Raw genomic sequence first — 9,515 nt, 5'->3', positions numbered from 1 at the left:
AGCCAACCACTGAGAGCATGGGAGGTAAGTTCCAGGTCACTAAGCTCCTGGCCATCTCCAACCCCAAACATCAGAACTCTCTCAGGGTGACTTTGCTGTACACACTGCTGCTGTCCATTCTATCATACATTATTTCCTGTATTACTAACTGTATGGAACTCGCTTACTATGAACCTTATCTACAGAGTTATTCCCCTAAAGCTTAGAAAACCCATCTTTTTTTTGAAATCGCAATTGACTTTGTAATGTTCTCAAGGACCCACTCTCAAATGATACATACCTCACACTTGGGAACAAAACTCAAAGCCCCAAAGACCAAGGAATTATTTTTCCCATTTGTATGTTTTGTAGCCTTTAAAAAATTCAAATTTTTCAAAATATAACACATAAATCATATAGTCAAGTTGCTCAGCCATAAACACCTATTCGTTTGAACCCTTCAAACTGAGTTAAAACACAGTTTTCAAAAGTTGTTCTTAGGCTGGGGTGGAGTTCAATGATAAGAGGGCTTGCTCAGCATGCATGAGGTCCTGAGTTCCATCCTCAGTCACACACAGACACACAGACACACACACACAGACACACAGACACAGACACATACACACACACACATACACACACACACAGACACACGAGGGCACACACACACACACACACACACACGGACACGGACACACACACGGACACACGGGCACATGGGCACACACACACACAGACACACAGGCACATGGGCACACACACAGACACACAGACACACACACACACACAGACACACACACGGGCACACGGACACACACACCCGTTCTAGAGAACATCAGGTGTCTTCACTCTCAGCCCTATTTCCTGGAGACAGGGTGTCTCACTGAACTTGAAGCTCACTGGTTCCACTGGGCTGGCTAACAAATGATCTTCAGAGATCCACCTGTCTCCATCCCACAGCCACAGGGTTATAGACACACAAGGCCATGCCTGCTTTTATGTGGGTAGTGAGGATCTGAACTTAGATCCTCATATCTGTGCAGCAAGCACTCTTTCTTACCCACTGAGCCGTCCCCCCAGCCTGGCACTAAGGCCTTGTCTAGTTAAATACTAATACTAAAAATTAATACAAGATGAATGGTATTTTGACATCTGACCAAGTCTTAATTCTAATATAACTAACTACACAGACTAAAACACCACTCACGGCAGATCCTGCACATTTTTATGTGACTGTTTATTTATACTTTTCCTCTCTTGGCTCCACAGAATGATATCTTGTTCCACATTAAGTATCCTTGTATGTTTATTTCTCTTTCACTGTCTGGGAGTCTATTCCAAGTGTCTGGCAGAAAACCTTGATAGAGGATTGCAGAGAGTGGTCTGGCCATCAGACAAAGAGACTAGGAACACCCGTCACCATCCCAGAGGCTGGGCTCACTAGGTGTTGAGTGGGCCACCCAGACTACAAGATTCTAGCTGGTTTCCTTAGGCTTTGGACTATAGCAGATTCCTTGGAAGCAAAGCAATGCTGTGGTTGAAGTGGAGTTTGACCACCAGTGACCTGGATCTGAACATTAACTCCGCCATTTCTTGTTGTGCAATTATAGGCAAATCACCTGCATTCCCTGAGCTCCAAGTTTTTCTCACCTCTCACACCAGGTTGAGGTGAGAAATGCATCCAATAAAAACTACAGTTTACAAGTCACTGCTCAAGGCGGTACATAGATTAATGCTTGGGAACCAGGACTAACTGGGAGCTTTCTACTAAAGCCTTCTAAGATTTAATGCAGGAAGTGGAGCCCAGGATCCTATCCTCGGGATAATTTCCAGGATGTGGTATGTTCAAATCAATAGTGCTCTGCTATAGCAAAATGCCTGAGGCTGAGTAACTTCTAATGCATAGAAATGTGTCGGTTTGTAGTTCTAGAGACTGGGCAGTCCCAGGTCAGGGGGCTGCCACTCCAGTGACGGCACACTTGCTTGTTAAATCATCCTATGGCAGAAAGGCAAAGGATGGATGGGAGCGAGGAGGGAGCTAGCTCTTTCTTGGGGACATTGGTAGTCTGATACTTCTCATTAAGTCTCATCTCCATGTATTGTTGCATTGGACTGAAGTTTCTAACACGTTTTGGGGGGGGGAGGGCACATTCAAACCAGAAAACTGTCCCAGGGCTCAGTCCAAAAGGTTGATTATCAAATATGAAAGACATGTAAGAGCAACCCAATGCCTAATTGGGGTCAAACCTTGCAAACCTGACAGACCTCTGCTGTTTCCTGTCCTTACATTTTGATTCTCCTTGCGTGCTGTTAGAGGCATACACCTTCAACTCCTTGTTTGGTTTCCTCTCAAAACCAAATTATATGGCTTTGCATATTCTTTTATGTTAATAACTAAAATATTGCTCCGTAACTTTACATGGTTACCAAGGAGATAACTTCTAGTGAGCTGGAAACACACAATATTTAAAAATAAAACCCTCTGGGCTGGGGCAATGGCTCAGTGGGTAAAAATGACTGTCATATAAGCATGAAGGCTTGAGTTCAGATTTCCCAGGCCACATAATAATAATTATAATAATAATAATAATCCTACTGTGTCTGCAATCCTACCGTGTCTGCAGTCCTACTGTGTCTGTAGTCCTACTGTGTCTGCAGTCCTACCGTGTCTGTAGTCCTACCGTGTCTGTAATCCTACCGTGTCTGCAATCCTACTGTGTCCGCAGTCCTACTGTGTCTGCAGTCCTACTGTGTCTGTAATCCTACTGTGTCTGTAGTCCTACTGTGTCTGTAGTCCTACTGTGTCTGTAGTCCTACTGTGTCTGCAGTCCTACTGTGTCTGTAATCCTACTGTGTCTGTAATCCTACTGTGTCTGCAGTCCTACTGTGTCTGCAGTTCTACTGTGTCTGCAGTCCTACTGTGTCTGCAGTCCTACTGTGCCTGTAACTGTACTACTTGGTAGGCAGAGAAACGAGGGTCCCTGGAGCATGCTAGCCAGCTAACCTTCTGCAGTTGGTAAGTTCGGAGTTCAGTAAAAGACCCTTCCTCAAAAGCTATGGTAAAGAGCATTAAGGGAGACACCTGCTTTGACCTTTCTCCACTACATGCATGCACGCACTCATTCACTACAGGCACAAATTCCTAAAAATAAATTAAATAAAGCAAATATAATTTTTCAAATGCTTCCTGTAAGAGCCAGATGTGGTGGTAGTTGATTGGGAGATAGAGGCAGGAGGATCGCGAGTTCAAGGTCACCCTCAATTATACCAGTCAAAGGCAGCCTAGGCTACATCATGATATACTGTCTCAACTAAGTAAACAAATAAATATCTCCTTTGGACATTAAACGCCATATCAATTTGATGTTAAGCCTAAGTCATTTATATATACTGACACAAGCTCATCTTTAACAGGCCAAAAATTATTCTGTTAACTTGACTTTTTTCCTCCTTTTTGGTTGTTGTTTTGTCTTTTGAGACAGGGTTTCTCTATGTGGCCCTGCTGCTGCTGTCCTGGAACTCATTCTGTAAACTACACTGGCCTCAACCTCACAGAGAGCTGACTGCCTCTGACTCCTAGGTGCTGGGATTAAAGGTGTGCACCCCCCTGGAATTCTTTTATTGGTCTCCCATAAGTAGCTAATAAAAATATGAATATAAATGGAATTAATATTTAATTTCCTATAGCCTCTGGGTTTGAAGGTGGCAAGGAAATATTTCTGGGCTGAATTGTTATGAGTTACTGTTAATAAGCAATTTCTCAAGACAACATAAAGACATAATTTTATAAGTAATCATTAAACTGAAAATGTAGACTCTTACCAGAGAAAAACACACCCCCAAGTCCTCTTCCCAAATAGACCGCTCCTTCATGACCCTCTCTCTACTTTGCAAATATTGCTGTCATCTCTGTTACGAGTACTAGGAGACCCTCTTCATGGAAATAAGCAAATTATAATGGCCAGGATCCCAGCATCGAAGCACTAATTACTCAAGCTACTTCTGATGAGGTAATCTATCATCAAAATTACTTAATGATCGAATTCTCTAGCAACTCAATTAAGTCTTTTCTCAATTTTCATGAAAGTGAAGAATCAGAAATCTCATGGGTTACAAAAAGATTTATTACTCCATCAGTAGATCATTCATTTTCTTTATTTAAAAAAAAAAAAAAAAGGTTTTGGTCTGGCTTCCCAGAGGGCTGGACTCCTGAGGCAATGCTGGCTGGTGAGATGAGGGACGGTGAGGGGTGTCTATGATATATATATATTAAAAGGGGACATCAGAAAGGAGAGCCCTCAGTTCAGCCTAGGAGCTCCCTGCCATCCAATGCTCAGGAGAACTATTTTAGGAAGGAGTAAAATTGTAACAATCAAATCCCTGAACCTGTGTGCCCTTAGAAGGTCATCACACAGCCCTAAGGATCCAGGTACCCAAACTGGAAGTCCCCTGCCTTGGAATCTATGCCAGGACCTGAGTCTCTGGGGAGTGAATGGCTGAACAGCTGGAGCTCCTTCAACATCTGCAAAGGGCATTCTCTAGGCCACACCATGGCCCTCACAGCACCCTTCCAAATGTCAGAGAGTCCCAGTACCAGGAACTCTCATAGCCAAGGGATTTGGAAGAACACCCTATTATTTTCCTTTCTTTTAAAGGCTCACAGTAAATTTACATGTTTAAGGCTAAACATACCAACTTAGCTTTGCTTTATGCAAATGTCAAATTACCTCAATCCCTTCCTCCACTTTCCATGAAGAATACCTAGTTTCGCTTAGATGGGCATAGGTAATCTGCTGTGAAACTCCGAGCTGAATCTCTTGTGCCTTGCATATAGGATTACTCATGGCAGGAGAGGCTGTCTCTCAGTTCCCAGAGGGACTAAAACCTGAGTGAGTTTGTCCCTTGGTCTTCTCCCTGTGGACTGTTACATTTCCAGACAGCTCTCCTTCCTGCTCCTGCTTTTCTGCTTCCATACCTTGTTGGAAGCACTAACAGATAAGGAGAGTTCCTTTACAGCCATGAACATAAAGATGCTGCCTAAGCGTTTCTATTAATTCTCAAGTGCAAGGTCAACGTGGTGTTTCCCCGGCTAACCTTGGGCATTTCCTTGCCATTTGCCAGTATGGCACCAACCAAGGGGGTAAAATTGAATTTGAAATATATATGAGTGGAATGTGCATATGTAGAGGTGTGTGTGTGTGTGTGTGTGTGTGTGTGTGTGTGTGAGAGAGAGAGAGAGAGAGAGAGAGAGAGAGAGAGAGAAATAGAGAGAGAGAGAGAGAGAGAGAGATTGCATCTAAGAGTATACGCCTGTCTTTCATTACACCCATAGCTGCATGAATTTTGTAATCATCTGGTTTGAATTTTCCATTTTTCATTGCAAAACTCAGAGTTGGCTGCATAATAATGAAGATGAGCGTACAAATTTCAAATACCACAGTTGGGGAGCAAGGCCTCCTAAGCTGTTTACTGCATGGGAATGAAGGTCAAGTCTCCTGAGCTGGTGTATGATCACAGACACCTTAGGCATCCTGTGATTTCACTAATCCTCAGAAGATATGCAAAAATAAGGCCCTGCAGGTTAGAGGAATAGTTCAGCAGGTAATGTGCTTGCTGTACAAGTGTGGGGACCTGAGTTGGATCATCAAATCTCGCATTAGAAAACCGGTCATTGTCGGGTACAAACACTGGTAAACCCAGTGTTGAGTCCTAGGGGCTTGCTGGCCAGCAGGAATAGCCTACTGGGTCAATGGGGAGACCCTGCCTCAAGAAAACAAGGTGAATGGCACCCAAAGACCACCCAAGGTTAACCTACAGCCTCCACACCCATGTGCACAAACACATGCAACACATACATCCCACACATGTCAATGCACACACACATACACACACACACACACACACACACACACACACACACACACACACACACTCCTCTTCTTTCCCTTTATTCACCCACAAGACTGTAAGTTAGAAGTTAGCCAATTATCTAAACATTCTTCATGTACATTTTGATCAGCAAATAAATGAAATTAGACTCTCTATACATGGCTGGTACTTAAAATTCAGACAAATCAGTTGGTACCTGTTAGGGGAAAGGTTGGGGAGAGAGTCTGCAGGGACCTGGTTTTTGTTGTTTTGTTTGTTTGTTGGTTGGTTGGTTGATTGGTTTGCATACAGAAAGCTTGAAGCATGGCTGCCTGGACCTCTCTTTCCACCTACTCAAAGCTAAAGAATTGACAGAGGCAAAGGGCTCTCTGTAGAAGCTTCTGTCCTCACCTGTGAAGTTAGAACATAACTAATGAATATTTATAAGCCTCCCCCAGCCAAGGCGGGCAAACAGTTGGAAGAGATAAGATAAAGAATCAAATCAAGCTTTAAAAAAAAAAAACCAGTTGGGATGTCTCGGATACTGTTTTGTAAACCCTTTTGCAGGGGAAACCAAACCAGGGGAAAGGGAATGCAATGCAATTCAGTCCTTATAGTTGAAGAGGGAATTGAGCAGCTGAAATGTAACAGGGCCAGGCCCTTAGCACCCCAGGTCATGGAGAAAGCAGCCTAAAATCTATACCACAGACTCGGCAGAGCATCTGTTGGGAGAGCAGATGCATTAAAGCCGTGATTAAAAGTGATCCCAGGTGTGAAGAACTGCAAGCTGCAGATGATTTCCCAGCATGCCTCTGCTGATTGATGCCCTGGGAGAAAGAAGCCACGCTCTTCTCTCCTTGCTCTCTAAGGAGGAAGGAGTTGAGAGAAGCAGCCGGCAAGGCAAGCGTGGCCCGTGAGTATTTCTGATCCAGCCACATAGTGTTGCATAAATCTGTCCTGGGTGTTCCCCAGGGAAGCATCTGCAGCCCTGAGTAACGGAAATGCCTGGTGTTCGCCTGGGCTGGAGGTGCAGGGCGCCTCCTTTGTCACGGCCATAGGTGCGGATTTGCAGATTTCTAGTCTCCAGCCTGTGAATGCGGCTGTGTTGACGGAAGTCTTATGACTGCACAGCATAGGGAAGGAACCCCTTTTCCCTGTTAGTCTGTGAAGCTGTCAGCCTGCAGGAAATCAAGCGGTAGGGCAGTGGTTCTCAACCTCTGGGTCGCGACCATCGGAAAACACGTATTTCTGATAGTCTTATGGACCCCCAACCACAAATGTATTTTCATTGCTACTTCATAACTGTAATTTTGCTACTGCGCTGATGTCTCAGACCTAACACCACTAGAAATATGTTTTCTGGATGGTCTCGACCCACAGGTTGAGAACCACTACTGTAGGGGCAGAGCCCTGGTGCTTAAATGTTTAAATGGGCAATATATATGGAAGGACTGAATTTGGGGGTCATGACTGAGCTTTAAGAACAGTGACCACAGTAACCAGTGGATCTGACAACAAACTAGAATCAAATTTAGACATGTCCAGCCTGTGATCCATGGGCCACACGTGTCCCAGATGTTATGAATGTGACCCAGCACATTTATAGATAAAATATTACATTGCAATGTGAAAAGGTGAAATAGTACCGCAAGACGTTAGGGGTTTTTTGTTTTGTTTTTTGTTGTTGTTGCTGCTGCTGTTTTGTTTTTGAGTTATCATTCTGATTCTGCCTTAAGTGAGATCCAAGTCTTTCTGACTCTTATTTTCCTCTTTTTTGATATATTTTGATCACATCCTGGCTTGCTGTAGAGAAGGATTACGTCTCACCCAGCAGGGGCTTTTCAGGGATGACTTGGCATTGATGTACCTTTGGGCCCTGTGTGGTGTTAAAAGTGGCTGGAGCGGTGGTCAAGGATGTAGCTCAGCTTGTAGAATGCTTGCCTAGCATACATGAAGCCCTGAGTTTGATGCCCAGCATCACACAGGCCAGCTGAGATGGCGCGTGCCTGTCAGGCCAGCACTGGGGATGTAAAGGTAGGAGGATCAATAGTTGAAGATCATCCTTGTCTATATAGTAAGTTCAAGGTCAGCCTAGGTTACATATGATCCTGCCTCAAAACCAACAAAAAGCAGGCAGGGGAGCAGCAGGGTGGGGCAGAAAGATCCAAGCACTAGTGGCTGGTGGGCCCTTGTGAGCAGTTCCCAGGTCAGGTATGGAACTTCAACCTTTAGTCTTAATTATCTTGCCTCTAAAATCGTACACTCACCTTACAAGACCACTGAGCACATACAACATAACACTGTAAAGTACAGGGCACACTGTGTTAGTCTTCCTTCAAAATCAGGGTAACGGTCATTTTGGGGGTGGGGACACTGGTCTGTAAGATGAACTTTTGATTTTCTAAAGCCCCTTTGTGGGGCGAGGCTGAGATAGTGATGAGAGGGAGATGGCCGGGAAGAGTGAGCAAACAGGAGGTATGGAGTGAGTGCCCCAGACTTAGACGTGAAGGGACAAGGCCAGGAGGGTGGCAGATGAACCATGAATCTGAGAGTCAGTTCTCAATGGGAAAGGGAACTGACGTCAGGACAGGTTAAAGTAGAGCGGTCTGGAATCAATATCTGTGCTGATCAGCAGGGAATGGGATGGGACTCGTGTCTCTGGATGCCTCCTGCGTGTATATGGAGCTGTTCACCTAAGCATGAGGATCCCCTCTCCGAGGGGATCTCAGAAAGAGCCTGAAGATGCAGGCTACTGGAGCAATATAATCCTCAATTTTTATCGATGGCTTTCCTGACTAGATTGTGCCTTTCCCGTGTATCCATTCTTTGTTCTGGTGGTGGTCCTAGGTATGAATCCCAAGGTCCTGAGTATGTACTGTACCACTGAGCTACATCTTTAGCATTGTGTGTGTTTATATATGGCTTATTTTTTGTACTGATAATGTGCTAAGTGCAACTTGGATTTAAAAACAAAAAGAGATCTGGGGTATGGCATTGTGCCTGTAGTTAATACTGCATTCTGCACTTAGAAATTTCTTGAGAATCTGCTGGACATGGTTGGCCGTGTCTGGAATCTCAGTGCTTGAGAGGCTGAAGCAGGGGGATTACAAATTTGAGGCCAGTGAGACACTGCTGGGGGGGGGGGAGATAGTTACAGCTTCTTACTGAAAGTAAACAAGACACACAGAAATGAAAGTTGATTTTTTCCCCCTTTAGCCTCGCATTCAGGTATTCCTGATTTCCTAAATAGGATACGGAGCTAGAGAAAAGGCTTTTTCCTCAAACCTCAAAGGGGTAATAAAACTGGGGGCTGCATATTCAGGTTCATGATAGAGTACTTGCCTAGCAAGCTGGAGGCCCTGGGTTCAATTCCCACTGTGTGTGTTGGGGAGGGAGGGTTAAAAGGCAATCAAACTCCTCTCTTTCTCTAACACGAGACATCGGAAAACAGTACCAGGCTAGACACAGTTTTGTTGTTATTTTTTTTTAACTGATGTTAAAAAAAAAAAAGATAAAAATCTTTATCCCAAGTTAGTTGTTTTATGCAGTTGTTTCCCCCTCAATAGAGTCTGGATAACCACATCTTTTAAACCAGTAAATAATGTTATCAAAATAATCATAATCTTTGAAATCACACAAAAATTTCTATTTTACAGTTTGCCCTGAAT

Source organism: Peromyscus maniculatus, chromosome 5 (genome assembly GCF_049852395.1).
Source record: "Peromyscus maniculatus bairdii isolate BWxNUB_F1_BW_parent chromosome 5, HU_Pman_BW_mat_3.1, whole genome shotgun sequence".
In the NCBI taxonomy this organism is placed as follows: Eukaryota; Metazoa; Chordata; class Mammalia; order Rodentia; family Cricetidae; genus Peromyscus; species Peromyscus maniculatus.
The sequence above is the reverse complement of the archived record's forward strand: the minus strand, read 5'-3'. Positions refer to the sequence as shown.